This window comes from Cornus florida, unplaced genomic scaffold (genome assembly GCF_030987335.1).
Source record: "Cornus florida cultivar Cherokee Brave unplaced genomic scaffold, ASM3098733v1 CherokeeBrave_3.0.0_Hap2_Chr01, whole genome shotgun sequence".
NCBI lineage: Eukaryota > Viridiplantae > Streptophyta > Magnoliopsida > Cornales > Cornaceae > Cornus > Cornus florida.
This window is the reverse complement of record NW_026775571.1, coordinates 27,189,144-27,204,709: the sequence shown is the minus strand read 5'-3', so window position 1 is coordinate 27,204,709 and position 15,566 is coordinate 27,189,144. Positions and strand designations below refer to the sequence as shown.

Sequence of the window (15,566 nt, the reverse complement as noted above, 5' to 3'; positions counted from 1 at the left end):
ATTCTAATATCCTGAACCATAAGTTAGTTAATGGGTTTTAACAAACTTTTCTTTCTCAAAAATCTTGTAGTCATCTGAAGGTCTATTGAGTGTATCATCTTTATCTTTGGACATATTAAAACTATTATATTATTGCTTAACTACCACGCAAATACTCTGACCTTTAGAAACAACCATCTTTCCTATTTCAAATAATGGAGTTTGTTAAAAAGATCCACCTTCCCTAATAATGCTATCCATATTAATTTTCTGAAAACAAAAATAATTTTTTTTTTTTTTTTTTAAAAAAAAATTATTCCACAAGGAACAACTCAATGTGTAGAGGATGTCTCTAATACCAAATTTGAGTTTCACAATGCAGAATGGATGTGAAAGTTTGTATTAAAAATAACCTAGAGGGGGTGAATAGGTCTCACTTGCTCCTTTTTCAATTTTTGCTTATTTTAATTTTTACTAAAATAAAACTAAAATCAAACCCATAAAGCAATAAATGCAAGTAAAGTAAATAAATTTTGAGAGATGACATCGGATTTTTAACGAGGAAACCTTGATTGGCAGAAGAGACCAATCGTTCTGGAAAAAAACCTCGAGGACTTATAGTGTCCTGAGCAAAAAGATCCACAATGTTTGAAGCAAAGTACAATGGACTCTAACTTAGGCTCACACCCTATCATTCTACCAAAAATGAATTACTGATAATCCCTGACTTTACGACTCTTCCGTCCAACAACTCTTGACCTCAGGCTTACTCTTGATCTTTATACAAGGATTGTTGGTAGATAAACCAACATTGCATGAATGTTTTGATCCCTTCAAAATGTTATCTTCTCCTCATTTTCTTCAAAAATTGAATGTCTAAAGTAGATGACAAATCTGTTTGACAATTAGTAGCAATAGAACCTTTTTTTTTTTTCCCCCTAGTTGGTACTCACACACACATGTCTTTTTTGAGACTTGAATCCCTGACCTCCCTTTGGGAGGTAAGAGGTTGATACCTCTAGGCCACTGGCCCGTTGGTAGTTAGAATCTTCAATCATACAAATCCCGATCGAATAATGAACAACGACCTAAATCACTCAGTGATAGGTTTGTGCTCTCAAAAATAGAAAAAATAATAAACTCTAAAAAATGTCACACAAAATTGCTTTCTAGGGTTTTGAATTTTGCAAAGAAAAAGCCTTGAATAATTATGTGTGAATTTAAGTCTATATAGAGAATTAGATAATCCTATTAGGGTTAGAAAACACCTTGAATTTCGTGCTCTGATGTCCTTTAATTCAGATAAAAAATGTAATTCAAGTTGGTAAAAACAAAACTTTCCTTTTTGGTTCTGGAGAAATGCAACCGTTTCTATTTATAATGCAACCAGTTCTATTTTTCCCGAGTGCCATTTTTGCTGCAAAATGCAGCCGGTTCAATTCTAAATGCAACCAGTTGAAAATATCCCGAGTGCTTATCTTGGTTAAAAAAAAAGTGCAACTAGTTCTATTTTATATGCAACCGGTTCAATATGTGAAAACCCAAATTGCTCTCTTCCAATTTCAAACCTATTTTAAACGATCCTCACACACTTACCTTGACTAAATGTTGTTCATTATTGAACCGAGATATCCATTTTCCGCTTCCAAAATCGAGACTCAATAATAGATGAAAAATTATAACTCGATATAGACTTGTTTTGATCTCCAAAATATGCCAATTACAGATTTTACATCTCACTCATGTTTCCTCGACGGACACTTATTGGTGTCACTGCCACATTTATAGTAGCTTCGAGGATGAAGTGAGCATTTGATGGGCTTCTGTCCATATTTCTGCCAGCACCACGGACCTACTACCAATAGATCCTCCGCCGCTACCTCCCCCACCTTACTTAGCCGGCTCCTCTTTCCTCCAGTAATGGTATGGCCTCAGTTTCTTCGGAGGAGGTTGTGGAAGAATATTGGAAATGTTTACCGAGGAGGCCACAAGCACTATTGGAATTTGGCTAAAGTAGAATACAAAATGAAGGTAGGGCCTTCTCGGATGCTTGGGACCTCACTTTGGGATACTTTTAAAGATTTTGGATTGGTGGATGAGAAGCTAGAGGATGCCTCACACTTGCAAAGAGGCTTGATACGAGACAGTGGACATATGACATCAGATTTAATGCTCTGACATTATCATTATGAGTTCGGCTACCGCCGATCAAATAATAACAAAACGCATTTAATGTTCAAGATAAGAGAGGCATAACCTTACAGAGAAGGAAAACCTAAATGAAGGTAAGGTTTTTCTGTCTTTTTCCCTTAGGGGATGATTGTAATAGGGATGATATTTTTGTATCATATTGTTTATATTTATAAAAAATATTCCTCTACTCTTAAAAAAAAAAAACGGGGTGGGGGGGGGGGGGAGTGACCTCTTAGGATCCAAGCGCCATCATACCTACCCAGGTACGCATGAGGCAAAGGACAAGACATATGATGGATTGTTGGGTAATACTAAGAAGGTCCAGGTCCTATAAATACCACTCTTTGAGAAGGCATTCAATCAGAGACTCTTGTCACAACTACAACCATATTCTGCCTACCTCCACCTGGATCTCAGTTGATCAGTCTCTTCTCCTTCTTCATCCAACTCATTCTCTGTAACCTTTATATTTGTGGTTAAAATATCACCACATTTTATATATTTTATTGTGTTACAAAATGAACCCCTACACACAGTTTGTTGGGATTTATATGTCCTGGCATAGCAAATTCCTGTTTGGATTAAAGTGACATATGTTCCTGACGTTTCTGAAATATTTATGTTTTATACAATTGGTGAATTCAATGTATTATATTTTGATTCATTATAGAATTGATAGTGTCCATTTGATTACAAGAGATATTTATATATATGTATGTGATGGCAATCAATGCATGATATATAAATAGTAATCATAAATTGTTCATAGTCAGTAATTATGGATGGACTCATAATTAATTAAGACTTGAACTGGATCCGCGTTAGGTTGAGATATATTGCGAGAGCCGTCGTATGCAATTGCTCCCTATCACCGTCATGGCATTTGACTCTTAAGCATGAGAAAAGTATAAACTCTTTTATTAATTAATAATTATTTTGATTTGTTCGGCGGATTCTTCGGGATCCTTAGATCGACACTTTGGGTAGTTATGTAATTAATAGTTAGAGGGTTATATTTTCAATATTTGCATCATTGCTACTTGTATTTATTTTGTATTGATTATGGTTGATCACAAAGTAAATTCGAAGGCCTTCGTGTGTTTTTAGACAAAATGATTTATTATATATTTATTTATTTAAATTATTATTTTTGTCAAACAAATGTTTTATTGTGATCGAGCCAGAAATAATCAATGGTACCAAAATAAATATATTAATTAAGTAGTCGGATTGATGGCTTTATTTATCTGATAACTAATTAAGAATAGAGGGGTCAAAGTGCAATATTGACTTAGAGGTTATTTATTATTTAATTGGAGTTCAATTAATTTCTTTTAGTGGAGTAGAAATTAATTTATGAATTAATTGAATTGGGTCCATAGACTGGGCCAATTATTAATTCATTGTAGCCAATAAAATAATAGGCCCAATGAATTCTCACTCATAGCCCAACTTGATATTGGAATCCTATTAGATTTGAGACATATGAATTAGAGATTGAGAAGGATTTGTTGTTTCCTTTTCTTTATTTTTATGTTGCCTATAAATATACATGGTCTATGTATATTTTGGGGGTGATTTTTGGAAAGAAGGAAAAATGAATAAATTTTCTCTCTCTAGAAAATTAGAGTTAGTGTTCTCATCTAATAGAGGCTCCCACAAGCCTAGTTTTCCAAGGTCATTCATGGAGGCTTATGAGTGATTCCTAAAGGTAAGACCATTACCAAGAAGATGGAGATCCATGGAAAAGGTGTCTAGCAAAAGGGATCTACAATAAGTGAGAACATTCACTTTAGAGGAGAGATATAAGGTTTACTCAAACCTTGATGTAAGTATTCAATCTTTTAATTGAATGATACATCATGTTTTATTTTTACATAAAACTTGTCTCTATGTGATGAATCAAGATTTATGAATTAAAATCCCTCGAAAAGTTTTTAAACTAGCACGTTTCCCTACAGTGGTATCAGAGCATGGTTTGATTCATTACTAGAGATCATGTTTTTTTACGAAAATCATCATCATGGATCCAAATTATATATATATATATATATTGATGTATGATTTAATATATTGATACATGATGATGTATGTATAATTGTGAATGGATAATGATACGTGTTTGGGCCATGGATGAAACTTATAGGTCAATTGAATGTAATTTTATTTTTGGATGAATGTAATTAAGGCTTTGATTTAGTCGTTTGAAAGTTCAATGATGTAATTTAATTTTTTCCATTGTATTTCAAATTGTAAATATTTTTAAAGCCATATAATATTCATCAAAGGATGTTATGAAGCTTCAAGAGGGTCCGAAAGGGTTAAATTATGCTCCAGTAATTTTTTGGAATTTTTCTGAATTTTTTGGAATTTTTCTGGAATTTTTTTAGGCTTAATTTAATTTTCGGCATTTTTCTGGCAACCGGAAAATTGCCAATGGCGAGGTATTGGCCGGAGATAGAAGGACTGATGATCACATGCTTCGCGGAACACAATTATATGGTGCAACTGGAATCTGAGCTTTTGGATGATGGGAAGTTATCCCATGCGGCGCAAGGAAGTGCACCTGGCGCGTGTGGAACACGCGCCAGGAGGTGGACATGGGCTGGTGCGTGGATATCACGCGCCAGCCAAGGGAAATTGTTCCCATGCGCGTGGAGGCGCGTGGGGGCGCGTCCCACGCACCACAGGCGCGTCCCAGTGAGTGGGGGCGCGTGGGAGCGCGTGCCATTACCTGGTGCATGCCCCAGGCGTGTGTGAGCGCGTGTGGGGCCCTCCGGGCGCATTCCAAGTGCTGTTTTGCCTCCGTAAGCGCGTACCAACTCCCTACAGGTGTTTACAAGTTGTTGGAGGACGCCTGTACAATACTTAGAGTAATTAAATGTTAAAAGTTGAATCCATTGGCCATTTAAATTGCTTCTGTCTGTAGTTTGATTATTTATGTGATGCATGGGATAGATAATTGTTGATTAATTATTATTCATGCATTGGATCCATGATATTTAATTAAATGACTTGATTTATATTAATAAAATTATGAAAATTAATTGAATTTGATTACTAATAAATTTGAGGGCACTTATTGGGAAACGAAAATTTATTTTTGTAAATTATTTTTAAAGTGTGCTTCAAATTAAATATTAGTGAATCATTTAAAGTCCAAATATTTTCTAAATTTAATTGGATTAAAATCAAGACGTTTAGCATGCATCATATCATGTATTTGAATAAAATGAAAACCCTAATTATGAATGATTAAAAATTGAGTGGGAGCAGGGATTTGTATACATTACCCCATGGCCTTCGTTATTAAAACCATTGTAATTATATCTTCAAAAATAAGGCCCCACACATGATTTGAAGAGTCTTAATATTACAAGAATGGTTGTCTCATGAAAATAAAAATATTAAATGTTCATTGTAATTAGATCTTTAAAAATAAGACCCTACGCATGATTTAAAGAGTCTAGATTATAATGACAAGATATTTAATGTTTTATTTTTCATTAGAACTTTAATAACGTTATACACTCAATCTAAAATCAATAGTGTTAGCTCCCCAACGGAGTGGTCTACACTAGGTGATTTTAGAAAAGGCTAAACTAAATCAGGAATCATTCCATATAAATAGGCAAGGCATTGTCTTAAGAGATATGGAAATGATGGGATTTGCGTGCCAATAGCAATAATGAACTTCGCCAACCGAATAAGTTATTGGCGTATTGGTTATCCGATTTTTCATGCAGTGGTTAAGGGACCCACATATTATTATTTTAATGGAAGTGCTCACCTAATAGCAAATGAATCTTTACAATAGTAATAATGAACTCCTCCAACAGGATAAGTTATTGACATATTGATTGGTTGATTTATTATGCTACAGAGTTGAGGGACCCGCATTAATTAAAAGGGATTGTTCACCAATAATGATAATGATCTCTTGTTCGATTGAGATTTAAATATGCATGACAATATTAATAATTCACCTTGCATATTGTATGAATGCATTTATATTCAGATTAATTATGTCTAATTCAGTTTATCTGCTTGCTTACATATTCAATGTAACTGGACCTTATTAATATTGACCGGGAAAGGAACTTAGATATTTTATTCACAACGTAAGGGTACAAATATATTTATTACTCCTAAACCTAATCCTTTTACTTTAAGATACCCAAGAGAACATTAATGCTTTGAATAAGTGAAATAGGGCAAATGAGATGACTTGGTGTAACATTCTAGAGTTTACCTCGAATACGCTCAAAAGCTAACATTTACATTATTTTATTTTCTTGAAGCATCATGTTAAATGTCAATAAGATGTTTTGGTGAGATTAGATAGAGAGTATGCCAAAGTACTATGTCAGACTTGAATAGCATCAAGATAGCCTAAGGAACTCCAGTATGAAATGGAATTTTGGAAAATGATTGTTTATTATTTAAAAATTAGCTGGAGATTAATAGGGCTGACTTGGGTGGTAAGTTTCAAGTTGATATGATTATTGCTTTGTTACCAAAGTGGTTCGGTTTTTCCAGAGTGAACTAAATAAGGAATAAGTTTGAGTTCTCACTCGCTATATTCTTATAGAATTGGTAACATATATAGGAATAATCAAAAGTATAGGCAATCCTATTAATCTAACCTAGTCTATATCATCTTCTTCTAGGCCCAAATGGAAGGGCAAAGTAAAGAAGAAGGATGATAATAGGACTAGGCTAGCACAAAACATGGGTATCCAAAAGGTTAAAGGGAATAAGGTAGTGTATGTTGAGGGCAAATTAAATTGTTTCTTTTGCTACTAACGAAGACACTAAAGGACGAACTGTCTAAGCAATGACGTGGCATAGGAAAATATATATTTAATCATTGAGCCATGTTATGTGGTTGTATCTATTAATTCTTGATGGATAGATTCTGGAGCCACTAAACATTTTTGCAATTTGTTGCAAGGATTTCAGGAATCCAGAAGCCTCGATGATATGGAAAATATTTGTACCTGACCTGATGTCAAGGTTGTAGCTAAGTCAGTGGGAGTTTTACATCTGAAATTAGAGAGTATGAGGATATTAGTATTAGAGAACTATCTTTATGCACAGAAGTTAGACGATATCTTATTCTTGTTTCACTTGTGGTTTATAAAAACTGTGTTGTTATTTTGTAAAATTGGTTTTATAAAATTGAATAGATATGCGATTACTTCTGGTGCATTGAAAGATGGTTAATATACTATAATCACAAAATCTTAAGATTTGCAGGATGTAGAAACTAATGTTGCATCTCTAGATTGAATGTTAAGAGAAAATTTGTTATTCCTGACTCATTGTATTTTTTGGTGTCAATTTTTGGGTTCTAATCAATCAAAATGAGAGTCAAAGATTGGTCAAAGAAGGTTTATTACCTAGTGAGGCAGAGGAGCCTAAACCAAACTTGTGAATCCTGTTTTGAAGGATAGATAACTCTAAGGGCTTAATCAGCCAAATGAAATAGACATAAAGAACAATTGGAGTCAGTACACACAGACACGTGTGGTCTTGTGAACATCCAAGCAAGATTACTCACGTTTTGGATAAATTTACGTGTTGCGACACAAGTCTTATACTTTTGGTATATTCCGAGAGGGTCAAGACTGATGTGGAGCACAGATTAGGTAAATTTATCAAGACATTTCGATCTGATCGAGGATATGAGTATTTCTTAGGATAGTGCAAAGACTATATGGTCAATGAGAGTGTTGTGTACCAGTTTTCCGCAATTGACGCTAAATGCATTTAGGTGTCAAATAGGAATAACAGAATTCCACTTAACATGGTTAGATCTATGATCAGTTATGCCACATTATCTCTTTCATTTAAGAGTTTAGCGTTAATGACATCGATGCGCATTATGAACTGCATTCCATCTTAGTCTGTCTCAAGGATACCGTTGAGCTGTGTTTTTGACTAAATCTTAGTTTGAATCACATGCGCATATGGGGTAGTCTTGCACATGTGCGCTTGATATGGATAAGTAAGTTGGAAACAGATTATACGCATGATAGATTTGATAACTACTCTAAAAGTCACTAGGACGGATTATTTTATGATCTCAATGATAAAAGTTGATTGTTTACACTCATTGTTTATCTATAGGAGAATCATATTATGAATCACATACCTAGTAGCATAGTGTTAGAGAATATGGTATGACTACTAGATGTACCACATATGAACACACTTTGTATAGAGATTTAGAATTATAGATGAATTCCCTATTGATGCGTCAGCATCGTCTAGTACACAGATTCCTTCATCGGTACATTGATGTAGTGGGAGGATAATTATCTAATCTGACAGAATCATGTTTTTAGGTGAGACCGTTATGGACATCCCTGTTAAATATGAGTTGGACCCAGTAAGCTACACGGAAGCGTGAACCGATATGGATACAGATCGTTTTGGCGAGTTACTATGAAATCAGAGTTGGAATCTATGTATTCTAATAAATTCTGGGATTTTGTAAAACTTTCTAGTAGGGTGATTCCTATGGAATGCAAGTTAATCTATAAAAAGATACCAGAAGATTTCTTAGTGAATAAATTATGAGTGTACAAGGGAATGTTATTATTTTTCTGATTCTATATATATTGATGACATCCTACTCATATAGAATGATGTGGAAGGTTTGTCATCAATAAAGAGGTAGTTGTTCAATTACTTTTAAATGAAGGATTTTTCAAGATATAAGCTATATTCCTAGGATCAAGCTTTTGCAAGATCGGGTTAAAAAGAAAATAGGCTTATCTTAATAATCCTACATTGATAAAGTTTTGACCAGGTTTGGTATGTATAACTCAAAGGATGAGTTTTTGCTTTATTAATACGGATTGCTCTCTCTAGTAAGTAGTTTTCCAAGACTAGCAGAGGAGATTGAGCAAATGAGACTGGAACTATATGCTTTGGCATATGGGAGTCTCATATATGCCATGGTCTATACTAAACAGGACATCTACTACATAGTAGGGATAGTCAGTAGATATCAGTCCAATTCTGGACTTGATAACTGGTCTGTTGTGAAAAATATCATTAAGTACCTAAGGAGAACCAATGATATCATACTCATTTATGGATGTGTTGATATGGTCCTAGTCAGGTATGCTAATTCTGATTTTCAATCAGAAGTAGATACTATGAGGTTCATGACTTAGTGTATGTTCACTTAATGAAAGGGAAATCAGTTGGTAGATTGTTAAGCAGATTTCAACTGCTGACTCAAACCTGCAGGTGGAATATATTGTAGCCTTAAAGGCGGCAAAGGAAGCCTTTTGGTTTGATCTCACTGATTTAGAGGTTGTGGAGCATGCTAGCCTGCCTATCAAGCTATATTGCGACAATAGTGTAGAAGTAGTCCAAACCAATGTCCCAAGGTTCTATAGAGGAACAAGATACACTGAGAGGAAGTATCATGTTCTACATGATATTGTCCGGCAAGAAAATGTACTTGTAGCTAGAACATTGCATTGGAACACAACTTTGTTGATCCATTATCAAAGGTGTCATTGATCAATAATTATTGATTATCATCTGGATAACATTGGAGTTAGGTGCAATTTGAATTGGCTATGAGGGCAAGTGGGAGCTGTTGGGATTTATATGTCCTAGCATAGCAAATTCTTATTTGGATTAAAGTGACATATGTTCCTGACGTTTCTGAAATATTTATGTTTTATACAATTGGTGAATTCAATGTATTATATTTCGATTCATTATAGAATTGATAGTGTCCATTTGATTATAAGAGATATTTATATATATGTATGTGATGGCAATCAATGCATGATATATAAATAGTAATCACAAATTGTTCATAATCAGTAATTATGGATGGACTCATAATTAATTAAGACTTGAATTGGATTCGCGTTAGGTTGAGATATATTGCGAGAGCCGTCGTATGCAATTACTCCCTATCACCGTCATGGCATTTGACTCTTAAGCATGAGAAAAGTATAAACTCTTTTATTAATTAATAATTACTTTGATTTGTTCGGCGGATTCTTCGGGATCATTAGACCGACACTTTGGGTAGTTATGTAATTAATAGTTAGAGGGTTATATTTTCAATATTTGCATCATTGCTACTTGTATTTATTTTGTATTGATTATGGTTGATCACAAAGTAAATTCGAAGGCCTTCGTGTGTTTTTAGACAAAATGATTTATTATATATTTATTTATTTAAATTATTATTTTTGTCAAACAAATGTTTTATTGTGATCGAGCCAGAAATAATCAATGGTACCAAAATAAATATATTAATTAAGTAGTCGGATTGATGGCTTTATTTATCTGATAACTAATTAAGAATAGAGGGGTCAAAGTGCAATATTGACTTAGAGGATATTTATTATTTAATTGGAGTTCAATTAATTTCTTTTAGTGGAGTAGAAATTAATTTATGAATTAATTGAATTGGGTCCATAGACTGGGCCAATTATTAATTCATTGTAGCCAATAAAATAATAGGCCCAATGGATTCTCACTCATAGCCTAACTTGATATTGGAATCATATTAGATTTGAGACATATGAATTAGAGATTGAGAAAGATTTGTTGTTTCCTTTTCTTTATTTTTATGTTGCCTATAAATATACATAGTCTATGTATATTTTGGGGGTGATTTTTGGAAAGAAGGAAAAAGGAATAAATTTTCTCTCTCTAGAAAATTAGAGTTAGTGTTCTCATCTAATAGAGGCTCCCACAAGCCTAATTTTCCAAGGTCATTCATGGAGGCTTATGAGTGATTCCTAAAGGTAAGACCATTACAAAAAAGATGGAGATCCATGGAAAAGGTGTCTAGTAAAAGGGATTTACAATAAGTGAGAACATTCACTTTACAGGAGAGATCTAAGGTTTACTCAAATCTTGATGTAAGTATTCAATCTTTTAATTGAATGATACATCATGTTTTATTTTTACATAAAACTTGTCTCTATGTGATGAATCAAGATTTATGAATTAAACTTCCTCGAAAAGTTTTTAAACTAGCACGTTTCCCTACACAGTTACCATCTGGTGCTCTATCTCATACACCTCTCTCTCTCTCTCTCTCTCTCTCTCTCTCTCTCTCTCTCAAGCAAATAGTACGTGGGGTGTGAACCAAGAATTTGGTTGCTTAGACTTGTCAATTTCTGTTTTTATGGCGCACAAATAATACCTGATTGTTTCCAAGGAAAGAGATGAAGGAAAATGAAAATAAAATGAAATGATCAGGGTGACATTTATCAAAAGACAGATTTATGGACACTCCTCATACAGTTCTGTTCTGTCATACATTTTAATCATCAAGACCTTTGACAGGATGCTGACTTACATTTTAATCATCAAGTCCACATCTAGCTTGCATCTCCTTCAGCTAGTCCAATGCAAATTCCATGATACACAAGAAGGCGAAGAAAGTTATCAATGACAAAAATGAGTCAATACAAAAACAAATTCGATATTTCTACTCATGACCCCATCATACAAGTATATGAATGCAATCAGAGAAAATGATAGAATACTTTTATTAATATTACTGTCACTTAAAAAAACTTGTCCAAGAATCGCACACGTCCCTCACACGTAATAGCTATGCATAAACTAACACACAGTACGTAGTGTCTAGGAAAATTTGCGGACGAAATCATAGATGTGTTTGTTGATCTCTTCAGGCATTTCTTCTAGGATAAAATGTCCCACCCCTTCCATTACAACTACATCCTGCAAAAAGAGAACGTCTTTCTTGAACTGACCTTTGTGTATATAGTCCTTTGTGCCTGGGGAATTATAGGTCATGTCAAGGTCACCCACAACAAACATGACTTGTACTTTTACTTGAGCCCCAGTCCATGGTGCATTTAGTTCCCAGTTTCTACAACAAAGAAAAAAAATAAAGTTAGTGGTTCTCATTAAGGTACTTTTTTGAATGTTTCAAGTACTGAGAAATCAACAACATGGGACTGGACAAGAACCAGAAAAACTGTCCTTAGCAAGTTCAATTTCAGGCTCCCAGATTTACTGTTGTAGTGGTGCTGTAATTTGTCAACATAGTAATTATGGTTTTCAACACATTTACTTCTACTTTTCAACACATTTATTGTGTTTAAACACAAATTATTTATGTTTTCCAACACATAAAATTTGGCTGAAATAGGTACATTTAACGTGTTGAAAACAGTTTTAATTATGTCTAAAAATCCTACAGCACGGTGTTGTACACGGGCCAAAGCCAATTCACATTCTCATTTCAAACATTTACTGTTGCAGTGGTGCTGTAATTTGTCAACACAGTAATTATGGTTTTCAACACATTTACTTCTACTTTTCAACACATTTATTATGTTTAAACACAAATTATTTCTATTTTTCAACAAATAAAATCTAGTTGAAATAGGTACATTTAACGTGTTGAAAACAGATTTAATTGTGTCTAAAAATTCTACAGCATGGTGCTGTACACAGGCCAAAGCCACAGAATGGTGATGGAATATTTTTTTAACTTTTTTTCTTAATATTAATATCATCATGATTCAGCTATCACTACACTCAAATGAAATAAAAGTTTGGAAGCCAATAACTTACAGGTCCAGAGCCCTGTAGTAATTCACTCCTCCTGTGAAGCCACTCTTTTCATATTTGCAAGCATAATAATCAACATCTTTTTTTGACAACCAAGAGGGCAATACAATTGGAGCATTAGATGAATCTCCAAACCCTTTACCTTTAGGTATATAAAGCGGGCCGGTACTGCGGTATGTCAGAAAATTCTCCAGAACTCTTTTTGTACCAATCTGGGCAAACTGTGATTCTATTTCTCCTGGTTCCTGAAACATTATTGGCTAATTAACCAATCTGTCTATCTTTCATATGGACTTTTTACATCGTTCACAGTTTGATCAGCAGATATTTACAAAAAAATAAATAAAAATCATAAAAACAGTTGAACTATACTTTGATTTTATAAATCTGTAAAGATGGTACAAGTTATGAGAAGAATCCATTCAGTCCTGAAACAAGTAAACAACAGGGTAGTTTCAAATTCACCCAAATATGTGATCAGCATTTCTATAAAAACCGAAGTTCACACTTGAGCATCAGAATTAAGAATTTGCAGCTCTAAATCCTTCTTTAAGTATCACAAGATTCTCTAAATCCATTTCAAACTAGTCTCATAAGAACATATTTGAAAGAGTGATGCTATTAAAAGAGCTCTCTCATGGCAAAAGTTGTTTGTTGACTAACCACTGAATCGAGACAGCTTTTGAGATCTATTAATAAGAAGAGCTCGTGGCTTTTGTCATGAGATTCTCTTTATATTATTACTCAATTAATAATGAGCACACCATGCATGCAGTTAGCCATGTAGAATGTCTCCGAGTGCATTTATTTTTGCTATCTAGAAGCGTTTTTTCAAGCGCATTTGCTGAAATATACGAATTAGATGTATAAATTGTTTGTAGTGTGAGTGGTCTAACCGGATGGTTTTTGATTGATTATTTATATTAAATACAAGTAAGTGGAGTACTCTCACTTTCTTATTTGTTGCATAAATGACCAATTAAAAACATTAAGTCTAGCAATTCAATGCAGCTATGAATCATTTTTCATTTCCAGAAGTAATACTCACAAGTGAATAGTCTAACCTAATGGTTTTTGATTAGTTATTTATACTAAATACAAGTAAGTGGAAAGTCACACTTCCTTATTTGTTGCATAAATGACCAATTAAAAATAATAGGTTTAGCAATTCAATGCAACTATTCGGTACAAGATTCATTTTTTTACCGTTTTTAATTGGTCATTTACGCAAGAAATAAGTGGGTGAGTCTTCCACTTACTTGTATTTTACTTATATGTAGTATAAATAATTAATCAAAAATCATTTGGTTAGTCTATTCACGGCAAGTCATTCGTCTGAGTACCACTACAATTTTGAAATTTAGGTAACAAAAAAAAAAAAAAAAACTATTTTGAAATTTGAAGTCAACATTAAATCAAATCCATGTTTTAACGAATTTTTGGTCTGATGAGACTATGAGAGTAAATACTAGATCTTCCACTTGGCAATCTTAGACAACTTGTGATGTGAAGATATTGAATAGATCATAGTACAATCCCCAAAAATAATTGATTGAATGCATAAAAGAAGCAACAGAATAAGGTGGGAATTTGGTGCACGGGACAATCCATGCCATGTGACACTTATAAATAACTACAATACACAGACAAATTACATAAAATATATATATATATTAATGAATCATTTGATTTGGTACATGGCAATGTAGAAGATAGCTACAATACACAGACAAATTACATTAAAATATATATATATACATATATAGTTCCATAGTTGCAGAAATAATTTAATCTTACTTCACTAAGATCCTTACTTCTGCAAAATTAAAGTTTCATGAATTCCAACAATTCAAACTTAAATAAATTTAGAGAAAAACGAAAATTATATTCACATGTCACTAATATTAAGAGTAACGATCCATTTATTTTTCTGCAATTTTAATAAATAATATTCAATAAGATTTTTGCCAATAATTGCCATATCAATTGATAACAAAAATAGATCTACAAATATATTTGATATACTAACAAAGATTGTCATATATGCATGAGATAGAGAGAGAACCTGAAATCTGCAGATGTAGTAGTCATTGCCATAGTAGGCACGCAAGGACTCAAGGGGCTTCCTCTTGGGGCTTCTAGGTGTGATTCGTGAACACAACACTCATATTCACCAATGCCTTCACTCTGTCAGGTCTGTACAAACACAACCACCAAGCTATGATTGCACCCCAGTCATGGCCCACCACGAACACTTGGCTTTGGTCCGGTGCCACGGCGTCGAGGAGGGCAATGAAATCCCGACGATTTGTAGGGTGGTGTAGGCGGCGGCGGAGGTGGTGGTGGCCCCGGTGGTGTGGCCGTAGCCGCGGAGGTCCGGAGCCACTGCCCGGTAACCGTGGGCCGCCATGTAGAGGATCTGGTGTCTCCATGTGTACCAGAGTTCAGGGAAGCCATGGAGGAAAAGGACCACTGGGCCTTGGCCCATTTCTGCTACGTGCATGTTTATGCCATTCACACAGTCACACTCACTGTCTTGTGCTTCCATCTCTCTCTCTCTCTCTAGAACACTTTCTCTCTCTATCAGAATTGAGAGAAGCTGCGAAATAAAGTTTGCTTGGATTTGTTTGGTTTCAGTTTTTAGGAGCGCACAGTGCTAAGTTTGGTGGTTCCTTTATAGTGGAAAGTGAACAATGGAAATTATAGATCCAATGAATTCTAGCCCCGATGCATTCACGTGGGTTCAAATCAGATTGTCAGTGCATCCAACGGCTAAAGGAAGGTTTTTTTCTCTA

General features: G+C 34.2%; 1 pseudogene; it reads right to left on the bottom strand.

The window, feature by feature from the left end:
• The window catches only part of LOC132270220 (uncharacterized), a 48,002-nt pseudogene extending 32,683 nt beyond the window's left edge, over nt 1-15,319 (bottom strand).
• Between the last annotated feature and the right edge of the window lie 247 nt (nt 15,320-15,566).